General features: G+C 47.1%; 1 long non-coding RNA gene across 1 annotated transcript; it reads right to left on the reverse strand.

Annotated features, from left to right (window-relative positions):
* Positions 1-459: 459 nt before the first annotated feature.
* On the reverse strand, positions 460-10,471 carry LOC141191728 (uncharacterized). Its single transcript, XR_012265447.1, has 3 exons — positions 10,225-10,471; positions 5,490-5,607; positions 460-1,045 (listed from the first exon to the last, which is right to left on the reverse strand). It is a non-coding gene; the product is annotated as an uncharacterized lncRNA (long non-coding RNA).
* Positions 10,472-17,992: the final 7,521 nt, after the last annotated feature.

The raw sequence follows: 17,992 nt of genomic DNA on the forward strand, positions 1-17,992 counted from the left end.
TGGGGCGGTCCTCATGTGACCCAGTTACTTTGTAGCGCTTCATGGTTTTTGCAACTGTACTTGGGGACACTTTCAAAGTTTTCCCAATTTTTCGGACTGACTGACATTCATTTCTTAAAGTAATGATGGCCACTCGTTTTTCTTTACTTAGCTGCTTTTTTCTTGCCATAATACAAATTCTAACAGTCTATTCAGTAGGACTATCAGCTGTGTATTCACCTGACTTCTGCACAACACAACTGATGGTCCCAACCCCATTTATAAGGCAAGAAATCCCACTTATTAAACCTGACAGGGCACATCTGTGAAGTGAAAACCATTTCCGGTGACTACCTCTTGGCTACTTTGAAGAACCTAGACTATAAGACATATTTTCAGTTGTTTCACACTTTTTTGTTAAGTATATAATTCCACATGTGTTAATTCATAGTTTTGATGCTTTCAGTGTGAATGTACAATTTTCATAGTCATGAAAATACAGAAAAATCTTTAAATGAGAATGTGTGTCCAAACTTTTGGTCTGTACTATATAATCAAAAGATGTCAGCAGAACATCGGATGGAGTCAGTTTATTATCTGCAATGGAGCAGCTTAACATTGTATGTACCTTTGACATTGCTATGTAGTCCAAACCATCAGAGCAGTTAAAGACCACACACTGCACGGCCAGCGCCTTGGCCAAATCTTTGGTGGTCTCAGTTTTTCCTGTGCCGGCCGGACCTTCTGGAGCTCCACCAAGATTTAGATAAAAAGCACCGATCTACCAATGAAACATGAAAGAACTGGTATGAAATATCAATAATAATTGCTAATAAGTTTCATGCATCATACAAAAGTCAAAAACATTTCTGAGCATAACCCATCACATCATAGCAGAGTCCGCTAGCATCGGTCAGTGAGCGGAGTGATGACCAGGCGTGGGGAGCTGCCCAGGTACTCATAGGCGGACTTCACATTGCAGTTGATGATTCGCACTCTCGCATTCTCATTCTCCCAGTAATAGCGGAGTTGGGCAAGCCACCGGAAGTCTGTTCATGAGAAACTCCTGAGGAATGTAGGAAAAGATAGTCAACCTCTAAGACACTGCAGAATCACAAGGGAGAGTTTCTAAAGGGAAGGCAAATGCACATACATTATAGGACAAAACTCCTAGTCACCGAATTCTGCTTTTTTCATTTAGTCCCATTGCCCACGGTGTATAACATCCGGACTCTCAGCCCCCAGTTTATAAAATCCGGCCTCTCGCCTCCCCCGGTGTATAACATCCACCCCTCGCCCCTAGTTTAGTATAACATCTCTCCCCTCGCCCCCCCCGCCAGTGTATAAAATCCATCCCCTCAACCCCACTGTATAACATCCAACCCCAAGCGCTCCATTGCATAACATCTGGCCCCCAGGGTATAACATCCGGCCCCCAGCCCCGGTGTATAACATCTGTCCCCTCGCTCCCTCCCCCTGGTGTATAACATCCGGCCTCTCGCCCCCCCGGTGTATAATATCCGTCCCCTCGCTCCCTCCCCCCGGTGTATAACATCTGTCCCCTCGCTCCCTCCCCTTGGTGTATAACATCCGTCCCCTCGCCCCCCCCCGCCAGTGTATAAAATCCATCCCCTCAACCCCACTGTATAACATCCAACCCCAAGCCCTTCTTTGCATAATATCCGGCCCCCAGCCCCGGTGTATAACATCTGTCCCCTCGCTCCCTCCCCCTTGTGTATAACATCTGGCCTCTCGCCCCCCCGGTGTATAATATCCGTCCCCTCGCCCCGGTGTATAATATCCGTCCCCCCGCCCCTGGTGTATAATATCCGTCCCCTCGCCCCTGGTGTATAATATCCGTCCCCTCACCCCTGGTGTATAATATCCGTCCCCTCGCACCTGGTGTATAATATCTGTCCCCTCACCCCTGGTGTATAATATCCGTCCCCTCGCCCCTGGTGTATAATATCCGTCCCCTCGCCCCTGGTGTATAATATCCGTCCCCACGCCCCCCGGTGTATAATATCTGTCCCCTCACCCCGGTGTATAATATCCGTCCCCTCACCCCGGTATATAATATCCGTCCCCTCGCCCCTGGTGTATAATATCCGTCCCCCCGCCCCTGGTGTATAATATCCGTCCCCTCACCCCTGGTGTATAATATCCGTCCCCCCGCCCCTGGTGTATAATATCTGTCCCCTCGCCCCTGGTGTATAATATCCGTCCCCCCGCCCCTGGTGTATAATATCCGTCCCCTCACCCCTGGTGTATAATATCCGTCCCCCCGCCCCTGGTGTATAATATCCGTCCCCTCACCCCTGGTGTATAATATCCGTCCCCTCGCACCTGGTGTATAATATCTGTCCCCTCGCACCTGGTGTATAATATCCGTCCCCACGCCCCCCGGTGTATAATATCCGTCCCCTCACCCCGATATATAATATCCGTCCCCTTGCTCCTCAGTGTATAACATCCAGCCCTCGGACAGTATAACATCTAGCCCCTCGTACCCCTAGGGTATAACATCTGGCCCCTTGGCCTTGTATAACATTAAGACTCTCGCCCCCCACCAGTGTATAACATCAATCCCCACGCCCCCCGGTGTATAACATCCGCCCTCCCATGCTGTGTGCTGTTACTAACATATGACAGAACGGCTGGTGGTGCAGAGCTCTCTGATACCAGCGCGGTCCTGTAATAGGAGCCACCGGGGTAACAAGTCTGGATATTACATTTCTTCCCTCCTAAATCTTCCCCCATCACATGTGAGTGATATTATTAAGGAGTGGAAGGAACTGCAGCAACTCAGGAGACCCCAGAACATTACAGAGCGGGGTCACTGAGTGCTGAGGAGCAGAGGGCAGAACGCTCTCCTGACTCCATAACTGCAGAGTCCAGATCTACTTTGGTAACAACATCACCACAAACACTGCGCCCCCGCCTGGAGCTTTATGGCCGAGCAGCTGCATGCAGCCTTACATCACCAAGCACGATGCCGAGCGTCGGATGGAGTGGTGTGAAGCCGCCACCACAGGACTCTGGAGGAGACCTGTTCTGTGCAGTGACGGATCACACTTCTCTATCTGGCATCTGATGGACGAGTCTGGATTTGGTGAATGCCAGGAGAACGTTACCCTATTAACTGCATTGTGCCCGCTGGGCAGTTTGGTGGTGGAGGTATGGCCTTGTTTTTAGGGGGTGGTCTAGGCCCCTTAGTTCCAGTGAAAAGATATCTTAATGCTTCAGCACAAGACATTTTAAACAATTGTAGCTTCCAACCCTAAGGGAATAGAAGAGCAGAACTGTTTCCCACACGTTCTCAACCTCAACCCCACTAAACACCTTTAGGATGATTAATTAGAACAAATACTGGAGAATGGCAGCATAAATATGTCACCGCCACATAGGGAAGAACAATGTCAGGCACACATCAATTACATTGCCATATGTCTGCTCAGGCTTAGAATGGCTGACCACTCGGAGAATGACATAATACCTACAAAGAAACCGAACAAAAGGTCATTAAAGGAATTGACATAAAACCCCTTTATTAGTCCATCCATGGTTATAGAACGACACTGCACAGAGGAGGGCACACACACCATTGATAGAAAATATTACAAACCGCACCTAGGCCATCCAAACCACTGACTATAAAGAAGATCAATTGTGGCAATGAGTCATATACAGGGGATGCCTACACCTACAGATGCCAAAACATTCCTATATAGGGACCACCATCTCAATATGCAGAAATGACTACTGCCCCATAGACGTCATTGTAAGTACACCCCAAGATTGCTTTACTGTGACAAGATCAATTGTGTCCTATGAAAACTCAAAGAAAAGAGGAGGGAACATAACATAGATATGGAAAGAACATGGGAATATGGTGAAATGTATGAAGGTGCTCGGCATACTGAGCTGTGATATCTGTAGAGGGACGGACTCCATATTAACATCCTGGATATGGATTAGAATAGGAGGCCATAAAAGCCCCTGTAGGTGTAATGTGGAGGGGGCACAATACCTTTCTCCATGTAGTGTATAATAAATAGAACATGGTATTGGAAAGTTTGCTGCCAGCCATGATGTTTGCACAAACCTGTTTCGATCATTTCCCTGACCACGTCACGAGCGTGCCCCTCTATGGTGACGAGAGCCCCCAATGTGCTGCGAGTCTGCTGGGACAATTTGCCTCCTCGCAAATTGCTCCAAATACCCAGATGTACCTCTATAAAACCCTGCTACAAACAGCATGGAAAACTCAATGCAGATGGATTAATTTTATGCTGGTATTATGGGAAATCCCATACAATGTCTTCCCTTATTGGTAGATATGACGAGAGTAGAGATGAGCAAATGGATTTGCAGGACTCTGGTCCAACAGTCCGGTCAGTATTCCACGGCCGCAGGACCGGAGCCCCGTGAACCGGCATCTCCAGCTCCTCTTTTGATGTCGATGTCATAGTTGTGGTGTGAGGCACAAATGACATCACGCCTGGCCGGCTAATCAAAAGAGGAGCCAGGGATGCCGGCATGTAAGAGGCGGTTAGCAAGGCTCCCATCCAACAGCCACAGACTACTAACCTGCTCTCTTAGACCAAGGTCCTGCAAATTTAGTTGCGCATCTCTAGACAAGATGCATGAATCAATGCAAAATCCCAACAATACTATGGAGCCTTTTGGGTACCTTCAAGATATTGAGCCGCTGTACAACTGCAACCCCCAGGAGAAGACCCCTGGGCAACAACACTACATGGGCTCTTTGCAGTCTAATAACGTACTGTGAAATAAGCTGCTTGCATCTTTGGATGTGAATGTGGGTCCCCTTACCTCTGTTGCACCAATGGTATATCCCCCCCTGGAAACTCCTATAAGCTGCGTCTCTGGGTATGACAGTCTATTAGCAGGAGAACTCATGAAGTCTGTCTATGAATGTATATATATGTATTTCTCCCAGAAAATTATTACAATTACACGTTTTGTTGTTCACATGTTTATTTCATTTGTGTATATTGGAACAACACAAAAAGAAGATATTAGTCAACAATTTTGGTTCTCAAGTCCTCAGACAGTTCTCTTCTCCTCTTTCTGTTCTCCCTGCTTAGTGTGGCACGTAACAACGCAAAGACTGCGTCAAATTTTCCCCTTTGTATCAGGTTTCAGGTGTGATTTTCATATTGCCCGCACCTTTTACTTGCCACAGGTGACTTTGAACGAGCATCACATGCTTGAAACAAAATTGTTTACCCACAATTTTGGAAAGATGCCAACAATTTTGTCCGACCCATTTATGGGGTTTTGTGTGAAATTATATCCAATTTGCCTTTTTTTGTGTTGTTCCAATACATACAAAGGAAATAAACATGTGTATAACAGAAAATACACATGCAATTTTTTATGGAAAAATACTTCATTTTCTGGAACAACTTCAAGGGTGCCAACACTTCCGGCCATGACTGTTTATAGTGAAGCAACCTTGATCAGTAAAGGAGCTTATGCCGTACCTCCGGGCCACTGCCGATAGCTTCATGCACTTCACTTGTCCAGAACATGAGACACACAGAGCACGACCTGTCCCGGCCATTCCCTCACCCAGTCTTTTCTTGCAGTCGCAGGGTATGCCTTTTAAAAAAGAAAGTTAAATTACGTTGACAGAAGCATTTAAGAGAGGGACAACCTTACTAGTATTATCTAGCAAATTCATTTCTACCGATTGCAGGTAGAAGATCTGCTACCTGGCTCTATTGCAAGAGATACATCATCCACAAATCATTCACTGCCGCCAAATAATCTTATACAAATATAAAAGAACTAGATGGTGGCCCGATTCTAATGCATCGGGTATTCTAGAATAGGTATGCGGCCGACCGGGTGCAATCAGCAGAGCTGTGTTTAAATTTGGCGCCAAAATCGCTGATTGGTCGCGTTCGGCAACCGCGACCAATCAGCAAAGCGGTGTTTAAATTTGGCGGCAATATCGATGATTGGTCGCGGGCGGCGGCCGCGACCAATCAGCGAACCGTGTTAGTGAGGACTGGAGAGCGTGTTTAAATTTGGCACCAAAATCGCTGATTAGTCGCGACCAATCAGCCGAGCGGTGTTTAAATTTGGCGCCAATACTGCTGACTGGTCATGGCCGCCGACCGCGACCAATCAGTAGAGCGATGCAGAGCGGGGTTTAAATTCGGCGCCAAAATCACAGATTGGTCGCCGGCCGTGACCAAACAGCAGAGCATTCTTTAAATTTGGCGCCAAAATCGCTGATTGGTCGAGGCCGGCGACAGCGAACAATCAGCAGAGCGTTGTTTAAATTTGGCGCCAATCTCGCTGATTGGTCGCGGATGGCGGCCGCGACCAATCAGCAGAGCGGCGTTTAAATTTGGCGCCAATCTCGCTGATTGGTCGCGGCTGGCGGCTGCGACCAATCAGCAGAGCAGGGTTTAAATTTGGCACCAATAATGCTGATGGGTCTTTGCCGGCGACCAATCAGCACAGCGGGGTTTACATTTGGCCCCAATGCTGCTGATTGGTCTCGGCCGGCGACCGTGACCAATCAGCAGAGCGTTGTTTAAATTTGGCACCAAAAACGCAGATTGGTCGCGGCCGGTGGTTGCGACCAATCAGCAGAGTGAGGTTTAAATTTGGCGCCAATACTGCTGACTGGTCATGGCCGACAACCGCGACCAATCAGCAGAGCGTTGTTTACATTTTGCGCCAATACTGCTGATTGATCTCGGCCAGCGACCGCGATCAATCAGCAGAGCGTTGCTTAAATTTGGCGCCAATCTCGTTGATTGGACGCGTCCGGCGTCCGCGTCCAATCAGCACAGCAGTGTTTAAATGTGGCGGCAAGATCGGTGAATGGTCGCGGCCGCTATTTAAATGTGGCGCCCAAATCGGTGATTGGTTGCGGGCAGCGGACGCGACCAATCAGCAGAGCGGTGTTTAACTTTAGCGCCAAGATCACTGATTGGTCGGGTGTGGAGAGCGCGACCAATCAGCGAATCGTATTGGTGAGGAGCGGGGAGCGGAATCGTATTAGAGAGGACAGGGGAGCGCCCCTGCCTGTGCGGCTACTTCCGCTGCGAGAACCCGGGACATGAGCGGGCGCTCGGAGCAGAAGTATCCCGACCCGCAGCGCCGCTCCCCGGTCCTCCCTTCACACCCTAGCCGCTGATGTCCCCACAGTATCCGCAGGGTGTTACAAAGGTCCGGACATTTGTGTTCAAAATCGCTGATTGGTCGCTGGCGCTGCCCGCAACCAATCACCGATTTGGGCGCCAATTTTAAATATCGGCCGCGAGCAATCACCGATCTTGGCTCCACATTTAAACACCGCTGTGCTGATTGGTCGCCGACGCTGGGCGCGACCAATCACCGATTTTGGCGCCACATTTAAATTTAAATAGCGGCCGCGACCAATTGGATGTCAGCGCCGCTCCCCGGTCCTCCCTTCACACCCTAGCCGCATGGATGTCAGCGCCGCTGCCTGTGCGGATAGTTCCGCTGCAAGAACCCGGGACATGAGCGGGCGCTCGCAGCAGAAGTATCCGGACTCGCAGCGCCGCTCCCCGGTCCTCCCTTCACACCCTAGCCACTGATGTCCCCACAGTATCCGCATGGTGTTACAAAGGTCAGGACATCTGTGTTAAAAATCGCTGATTGGTCGCTGGCGCTGGCCGCGACCAATCACCGATCTTGGCGGCAAATTCAAACACCGCTGTGCTGATTGGTCGCCGACGCTGTGCGCGACCAATCACCAATTTTGGCGGCACATTTAAATAGCGTCCGCGACCAATCAGTACAGCGGTGTTTAAATGTTGAGCCAAGATCGGTGATTGGTCGCGGCCGATATTTAAATTTGGCGCCTAAATCGGTGATTGGTCGGCGGCAGCGTCAGCGACCAATCAGCGATTTTTAACACAAATGTCCGGACCTTTGTAACACCATGCGGATACTGTGGGGACATCAGCGGCTAGGGTGTGAAGGGAGGACCGGGGAGCGGCGCTGCGGGTCGGGATACTTCTGCTGCGAGCGCCCGCTCATGTCCCGGGTTCTCGGAGCGGAAGTATCCGCACAGGCAGCGGCGCTGACATCCATGCGGCTAGGGCGTGAAGGGAGCACCGGGGAGCGGCGCTGACATCCAATTGGTCGCGGCCGCTATTTAAATGTGCCGCACAAATCGGTGATTGATCGCCGACTTGGCCCGCAACCAATCACTGATCTTGCGGCCAAAGTTAAACACTACGGTGCTAATTGGTCGCGGACGCTGACAGCGACCAATCACCGATTTGGGCGCCACATTCAAATATCGGCCGCGACCAATCACCGATCTTGGCTCCACATTTAAACACCGCTGTGCTGATTGGTCGCCGACGCTGGGCGCGACCAATCACCGATTTTGGTGCCACATTTAAATAGCGTCCGCGACCAATCCGCACAGCGGTGTTTAAATGTGGAGCCAAGATCGGTGATTGGTCGCGGCCGATATTTGAATGTGGCGCCAAAATCGGTGATTGGTCGCTGTCAGCGTCCGCGACCAATCAGCACCGTAGTGTTTAACTTTTGCGGCAAGATCCGTGATTGGTTGTGGGCCAAGACCGCGACCAATCACCGATTTGTGCGGCACTTTTAAATTGCGTCCGCGACCAATTGGATGTCAGCGCCGCTCCCCGTTCCTCCCTTCACACCCTAGCCGCATGGATGTCAGCGGCGCTGCCTGTGCGGATACTTCCGCTCCGAGAACCCGGGACATGAGCGGGCGCTCGGAGCAGAAGTATCCCGACCCGCAGTGCCGCTCCCCGGTCCTCCCTTCACACCCTAGCCGCTGATGTCCCCACAGTATCCGCATGGTGTTACAAAGGTCCGGACATATGTGTTAAAAATCGCTGATTGGTCGCTGGCGCTGCCCGCGACCAATCACCGATTTGGGCGCCAAATTTAAATATCGGCCGCGACCAATCACCGATCTTGGCTCCACATTTAAACACCGCTGTGCTGATTGGTCGCGGCTGATATTTAAATTTGGCGCCCAAATCGGTGATTGGTGGCGGGCAGCGCCAGCGACCAATCAGCGATTTTTAACACAAATGTCCGGACCTTTGTAAGACCATGCGGATACAGTGGGGACATCAGCGGCTAGGGTGTTAAGGGAGGACCGGGGAGCGGCGCTGCGAGTCCAGATACTTCTGCTGCGAGCGCCCGCTCATGTCCCGGGTTCTCGGAGCGGAAGTATCCGCACAGGCAGCGCCGCTGACATCCATGCGGCTAGGGTGTGAAGGGAGGACCGGGGAGCGGCGCTGACATCCATGCGGCTAGGGTGTGAAGGGAGGACCGGGGAGCGGCGCTGACATCCAATTGGTCACGGACGCTATTTAAAAGTGCCGCACAAATCGGTGATTGGTCGCTGTCTTGGCCCGCGACCAATGACTGATCTTGGCGCCAAAGTTAAACACTATTGTGCTGATTGGTCGCGGACGCTGACCGCGACCAATCACCGATTTGGGCGCCAAATTGAAATATCGGCCGCGACCAATCACCGATTTTGGCGCCAAATTTAAATATCGGCCGCGACCAATCACCACAGCGGTGTTTAAATGTGGAGCCAAGATCGGTGATTGGTCGCGGGTAGCGTCGGCGACCAATCAGCACAGCGGTGTTTAAGTTTTGCGCTAAGATCAGTGATTGGTCGGGTCCGAAGACCGCGATCAATCATCGAATCGTCTTGGTGAGGACCGGGGAGCGGCGCTGCCTGTGCGGCTACTTCCGCTGCGAGAACCCGGGACATAGCGGGCGCTCACAGCAGAAGTATCCCGACCCGCAGCGCCGCTCCCCGGTCCTCCCTTCCGCATGGAGGTCAGCGACGCCGGCGGTCCTTCCGCTGCTACCGGCCGGGAGATGAGCGCCTCGCGGCGCTCATCTTCCGGCTGCATCTCCATCCCGCAGATGGGTCCGTCGGTCGGGTTCCTTCTGCTGTTGCCGGCCGGGAGATGAGCGCCTTGCGCCGGTCATCTCCCGGCTGCATCGCCGCTCAGCTCCGTCCCGCAGATGAGCCGCTAACGGCCGCCATCTTTTTTTAGAAATCCCCCGGCGCTGATTGGCCGCTGCCGGACCAATGAGCGACGCGGGATTTCCTGGACAGACAGACACACAGACACACAGACAGACGGGATAAGACGATTATATATATAGACTAGATTAGTTCCAATTAATGCTTTTGGTCTGTAGGTAGATCCGTACCATTCGTGACCGAGCAATAACATCATGCACGCTCCTTAACATGACATCTTCCCCTTGGATGAGCCACTTCTCCACGGCCCCCCGAGCCTCGGAGGTGGAGATGGTCTGGATGAGCTCTACGCGTTCCCCCTCGGTGCTGTACATGGCTTTGATGTCCAGGTTAGGAAGGAGCTCCAGCTTTGCGATGCCTTCAAAGCCCTTCTTTAGATGTGGTTGGACCCGCAGAGGATCTTTAGTCTCAGAGAGAATTTCTAGCATTTAGTCGCTGGACAGGAAGAAAAAGCTAAAGCGAAAATGCACAATATGATAAAGATGTCATTAAAGTATTGGGTCAGGCGCCATTTGTATTAGTGTCTATGTGAGAAAATAGAAAAGCAAAGCTTTAAAGTAAAGATTCAGTCCCCATACACATTGGATTAAAATAGTTTAAACCTGACGATTGCAGCAGGACCGGCCTACCCACTGATGTGTATGGGGGTCTCCTGACTCTCCCCCGATAGAGGATGTCAGGGCCAGAAGGATCGGGCAGATGGGATTTCAATACCCGGTCTTTTGGTTCTCAGGGGAGATAACCCGCTGCCGGAGGTGTCCAGTACCGACTTTCTCCTCTCTCCCCATTAAAACCACATGACTGTTCAGCAGAATAGGTGGGAGTCAGGAGAAATAGCCAAATAACCATTCAGACCACGGGTATCTCATATGTCATGCGTATGGTTAGCTTTATGGGGCTATCCAGCTTTGGGAACTTTTTTTTATTTAACTGAAATGTGTATTCCCATCTCCAGGATTCTACCCCAATATGTAGTATGCGTAATAATAATAATATTAGCAAATACCTCCAATTAGAAGTTTAGTATAGTTCTTCTGATTTGTTTTGTCGCTTACCCCATGTGCAGGGCATTGCAGTAGCTTAGGTTACGACCACTAGCAAATAACTGTCACTATATGAGTGGTCGTAACCATGGATACCGAAGCTACTGCAATGCCTTGCACATGGGGAAAGCGACATAGTGAATCAGAAGAACTATACTACACTTCTAATTGGAGGTATTTGCTAATATTATTATTATTACTACGCCTACTACATATTGGGATAGGATCTTGGAGATGGGAATACCCATTTAATTGCGAGTATTTGCGACAATTCAGTTTCATTAAAAATGTTGCACCGTTAGGCTTTTTGTTTCCTGCACATTCAGCTTTGATGTGATCTGTGGTCATAAATCGGCTAAGAGGAGCTGAAAAAAGACCGATTAAAAATAAGTCCAATAGCCAGCGCAACACAGAGCCAATAGAAGGCAAACAGTGCAAAATTATTAATGAAATCCAATTACAAAAATGATTTCAATGCGTTTAAATAAGAAAAAAAAATATTTAAGGAATATATACAATCATTGCAACAAGTGAAAGGACTATACCGTGGAAAAAAGCCTCTTCTTCTCCAGATAGGCATTCAGCCCTTTCATGATTTTATCCAGAAGCACATTGCTGTCCTGAAGTTTCTCCAGAAGTCCGGTCAGAGAAGTGGCGCTTAAAACCTAAAACAAAGTAGATAGCCCATAAGTAAGATTCCATTATATAGTTATAGAGACTGAAAAAAGGTCACATTCATTGACTATTGTGCCAATAGTTTATATTAAAAGAAAAATTAGAACCTATTTGGATAGAAAATAGAAGATGCGGGAGGCTGGAGTCCAGGCAGTGCGGAGCCCCATAACCCGGGATCCTTGTGATGGAAGCATCAGGACACGGACTCTTGGAAAACATCAATCCTGGATGCAAGATGACCGTGCTTTCTTGTATCAGTCCACCATGAAGCATCCATTTACCTTCGGGTCTTTAACGCAATGTTTCATGATCTCTCTCCAGTTTCTGTCCACAGTCTGGAATAAGCGTCCTTCTTCAGGCATTTGCTGCATGATGTCCTCAGAAGAGAAGATTAAAGCCACTGGGTCGGCACCTTCAGCCATTCATCAATGGTTTCCTGGATCCTTATCAGTCGTTCCTCCCATTGCTTAAAGGAGGAGAGCAAAAAGTTAATTACACATAAAATGAAAAGGATAGAAAAAAAATGCTATCATTTTAGAAGATAAATTATCAATGGATATGAATTCTGAATTGTTGGACATTTGTAGGGAAAGTTTGGTGAGACTCCTTGATACCATCCCCTTTACATGTAAGCTGGAGCCGCATGTAACTTTAGCCTCGGAGATCCTAATGAAACCTTAGCTTCTGCTAATAAGCAAGTGAAGATTTTAAGCTGAGTGACAACATTTACTGTGGGTGGGAACTCCTTAATCCCTTCAGGACCGGATAATTTTTTGTTTTGCATTTTTTCCTTCCCTTCTTCAAAAAGCCATACATTTTTTAATTTTTCCATTGATATAGCTGCAAGAGGCTATGTAATGTGCTGTAGCTTAACCCCTTCCCAACATATGACATACTGTTAAGCCATATGCCATGTTCCTGCAGATGTGCAAAATTTGGACCTGGGCCCCCACCAGCATGTTGGTCAGATGTATGGGCCCTTGTAGCATTCTAGATCCGATAATGATGCGCGTGTTCGTCCCTGCCTTGGATGTTTCCCATTGTAGCCCCATCCTATAATAATGTCTCTCATTCTAGGCCCCTTCCTGGTATAATGTTCCCCATCCTGCGCCCCTTCCTGTTATAATATCCCCGATCCTGGGCCTCTTCCTGTTATAATATCCACCTTCTGTGTATAATACCCCCCATCCTGAGCCCCTTTCAGCAATAACGTCCCAATCCTGGGCTCCTTCCTGGTATAATGTCCTTGGTCCTGGGCCTCTTACTGTAATAATGTCCCCCATCCTGGCCCCTTCCTGTAACAATGTCCCCAATCCTGGTACAATGTCCCCCATCCTATAACAATGTCCTCCATCCTGGTATCCTGTCCCCCATCCTAGGCCCCATTCTGGTATAATGACCTCCATCCTTGTGCCCTTCCTGGTGTAATGTCCTTCATCCTGGCCCATGTCATGGTATAATGACCCCCATTCTGGTATAATGCTCCCTATCCTGGGCCCTTTCCTTGTATAATGTTCCCCATCCTGGGCCCCTTCTTTATATAATGCTCCCCATCCTGGGCCCCTTCCTTGTCTAATTCTCCCCACCCTGAGCCCCTTCCTTGTCTAATGCTCCCCATCCTTGGCCCTTTCCTGGTATAATGTTCTGTCGTTCTTTTCTAATACATTAAATAAACAAAAATAAATGATTCTTCTTACCTTCCTGCGCTCCCACGACATGCGGCGTCTTCTTCTGTAGCTGATTTCAGTGTGCCGGCAAGGGCAGCGCATGACGTCACTTCCATGCGTCGCTCGTGACTGGCACGCCGACATCAGCTACTGGCCTTTGATTGGCTGGCGGCATGCATTGCAGCTCAGGGACCCGGCATGTCCCTGCGCAGCAATATACTTCAGCCGAATGTGCGTCCTCAGACTGTGGAAGTGCCATAAATATATGAGATGGGAATATCACTCTGCCACTGTGCGTTCCTTTATGCACTTTACCCTCCTTTTTGGCACTCTTTGTGGTAAGAGACTACCTTAAAAAATGTTTTATGTGACATGTATCTGATTATTTGTGGGCAGGAGCATTATTTAGATGGATACCTGATGCATATGGCAAGTGTAAATCCAATGACTATGGAATACTTATGGATTACTTTTTGATATATTATTACACTCATTGGATTGTCTTGATATACTAACCTTATGCTATATTATCTATATTGCTCATGTCCCACTGTGACCATATGCGTGACCATATATGTATACTTTGTAACATATCTTGCTACATTGGTAATCTAATTAGTGTCTTTATACTATCCGTATTATGTCATTTCTCTTTTTACTATGTACGTTTTTTAACTTGATGGAATAAAAATTTATATTTTTTACGCCAATTAACTCTTTCTTCTCCTATGTACCCATGTGTTTCATGAGTTGGCTCAGTTTGGCAAATCTGGGATATATTTCCCCCCGGATATGCCAACTTTACCCCTATAGGGTCTATTTAGTTGTATCACTCTGAGTCTATGTCTGATCCAGAGATACAATAATGAACATGAATCCTTATATATCACGGATCTTGCAGCCGCCTTTACCTGCTTGGACATAAGTGTTACATAGTTACATAGTTTAAAAGGCCGAAAAAAGACAAGCGTCCATCCAGTTCAGCCTATTTCTTGTGCACTGCAGCTATTCCGCAGCGTTGATCCAGGGGAAGGCAAAAAAAAAACATGCGGTATAGGCCAATTTACATCATTGAGGAAAAATTCACTTCCCGACTCCAATCTGGCAGTCAGATTAAATCCCTGGATTAATTAACTATCACTAAGCATAAGATGTAATTTTATTGTTCTCAAGAAAGGCGTCCAGTCCTCTCTTGAACTCATTAAGTGAGTTGGACATCACCACTTCCTCTCCCAGAGAATTCCAGAGTCTCACAGCTCTGACCGTAAAGAATCACCTTCTATGCTGGTGCAGGAACCTCCTTTCCTCCAGACGCATAGTGTGCCCCCTCGTCTTTGTCACCATCCTTGGTATAAACAGGTCATGGGAGAGATCTCTGTACAGCCCCCTGATGTATTTATACATGTTTATGAGGTCTCCCCTAAGCCTTCTCTTTTCCAACGTAAATAGGCCTAATTTGGACAACCTCTCTGGGTATTCTAGTCCCTCCATTCCCTTTATTACCTTAGTCGCTCTCCTTTGTACCCTCTCTAGCTCCAATATGTCTTTCCTGAGTACCGGAGCCCAGAACTGTGCACAATATTCTAAGTGCGGCCTTACCAGCGCTTTATACAGAGGAAGAACAATGTTCTCATCATATGCCCCTATTCCTCTTCTGATGCATGCCATGACTCTATTTGCCTTCGCAGCTGCTGCCTGACACTGGGCACTCCAATTTAATTTGCTGTTAACCAAGACACCCAGGTCCTTCTCCATGTCAGATTTCCCCAACGGTTTCCCATTTAATATGTATGGGTGACTGCTGTTTTTCTTTCCCATGTGCATGACCTTACATTTATCGGCATTGAACCCCATTTGCCATTTTTTGGCCCAACTCCCCAATTTATCTAAATCCTCCTGTAGCTGTGCCCTATCCTCATCTGTATTAACTACGTTACAAAGTTTAGTATCATCTGCAAATATTGCTAATTTACTATGCAACCCTTCCACTAGATCATTAATAAGTATATTAAATAATATAGGGCCCAAGACAGACCCTTGAGGCACCCCGCTAGTCGAGACGCAGTTATAAAAGGAATCCAATTTGTCCGCATTAATCAACTGCAGGGCATCTTGATTGGCAAATAGATTGATCACTTTGGGGTACCAAGTGTTCAGCAACTTTTCTTCTGTCTTGGCACAAGCCAAGGATCCGCTGTTCCTCAGGGATTCACATTCTACAGGACCCCTGGACCCAACAAAGAATAAAGCACTTTATCATATTAAACCTGACAGGGCACACCTGTGAGGTGAAGACCATTTCCAGTGACTACCTCTAGAAGCTCATCAAGAGAATGCCAAGAGTGTGCAAAGCAGTCATCAAAGCAAAAGGGGGCTACTCTGAAGAACCTAGAATATAAGACATATTTTCAGTTGTTTCACACTTTTTTGTTAAGTATATAATTCCACATGTGTTAATTCATAGTTTTGATGCCTTCAGTGTGAATGTACAATTTTCATAGTCATGAAAATACAGAAAAATCTTTAAATGAGAAGGTGTGTCCAAACTTTTGGTCTGTACTGTATATATCCACCCATATACAGTATACATATACACACATATACAGTATACATATATACACACCCATATACAGTATACATATATATACACACATATACAGTATACATATATACACACATATACAGTATACATATATACACACATATACAGTATGCATATATACACCCATATACAGTATACATATATACACACATATACCAGTATACATATATATACACCCATATACAGTATACATATATATACACACTTATACAGTATACATATATACACACCCAGTATACAGTATATATATATATATACACACCCATATACTGTATATATATATATATATATATATATATATACACACCCATATACAGTATACATATATACACACATATACAGTATACATATATACACACATATACAGTATACATATATACACATATATACACACATATACACACACATACCAGTATACATATATATATACACACGCCCATATACAGTATACAGTGCTGGCCAAAAGTATTGGCACCCCTGCAATTCTGTCAGATAATGCTCAATTTCTTCCTGAAAATGATTGCAATCATAAATTCTTTGGTATTATTCTCTTCATTTAATTTGTCTTCAATGAAAAAAACACAAAAAGAATTGTCCTAAAGCCAGATTGGATATAATTCCACACCAAACCTAAAAAAGGGGGTGGACAAAAGTATTGGCACCCTTTGAAAAATCATGTGATGCTTCTCTAATTCGTGTAATTAACAGCACATGTAACTTACCTGTGGCACCTAACAGGTGTTGGCAATAGCTAAATCACACTTGCAGCCAGTTAACATGGATTAAAGTTGACTCAGCCTCTGTCCTGTGTCCTTGTGTGTACCACATTGAGCATGGAGAAAAGAAAGAAGACCAAAGAACTGTCTGAGGACTTGAGAAACCAAATTGTGAGGAAGCATGAGCAATCTCAAGGCTACAAGTCCATCTCCAAAGACCTGAATGTTCCTGTGTCTTCCGTGCGCAGTGTCATCAAGAAGTGTAAAGCCCATGGCACTGTGGCTAACCTCCCTAGATGTGGACGGAAAAAAAAATTGACGAGAGATTTCAACGCAAGATTGTGCGGATGGTGGATAAAGAACCTCGACTAACATCCAAACAAGTTCAAGCTGCCCTGCAGTCCGAGGGTACAGCAGTGTCAACCCATACTATCCGTTGGCGTCTGAATGAAAAGGGACTGTATGGTAGGATACCCAGGAAGACCCCACTTCTTACCCCGAGACATAAAAAAGCCAGGCTGGAGTTTGCCAAAACTTACCTGAGAAAGCCTAAAACGTTTTGGAAGAATGTTCTCTGGTCAGATGAGACAAAAGTAGAGCTTTTTGGGAAAAAGCATCAACATAGAGTGTACAGGAAAAAAAAAGAGGCATTCAAAGAAAAGAACACGGTCCCTACAGTCAAACATGGCGGAGGTTCCCTGATGTTTTGGGGTTGCTTTGCTGCCTCTGGCACTGGACTGCTTGACCATGTGCATGGCATTATGAAGTCTGAAGACTACCAACAAATTTTGCAGCATAATGTAGGGCCCAGTGTGAGAAAGCTGGGTTTCCCTCAGAGGTCATGGGTCTTCCAGCAGGACAATGACCCAAAACACACTTCCAAAAGCACTATAAAATGGTTTTAGAGAAAGCACTGGAGACTTCTAAGGTGGCCAGCAATGAGTCCAGACCTGAATCCCATAGAACACCTGTGGAGAGATCGCAAAATGGCAGTTTGGAGAAGGCTCCCTTCAAATATCAGGGACCTGGAGCAGTTTGAAGTGACCGCGGGCAAGGCCGCGCATTGGTATCTATGATCTGGCCCAGCAAGATCCCCACACACAGACTCTATCTTGACAACCGTATCTTTACTCGCATACATTTTTAACACAGCAAAGAAAAAAAAACAATAAATGACAACCGTAAATATGCACAGTAATAACGTGTACTGATAAGCTGACCCTCACTGTCCCTAC

Source organism: Phyllobates terribilis, unplaced genomic scaffold (genome assembly GCF_046119375.1).
Source record: "Phyllobates terribilis strain yellow unplaced genomic scaffold, ASM4611937v1 Scaffold_51__1_contigs__length_9155689, whole genome shotgun sequence".
NCBI lineage: Eukaryota > Metazoa > Chordata > Amphibia > Anura > Dendrobatidae > Phyllobates > Phyllobates terribilis.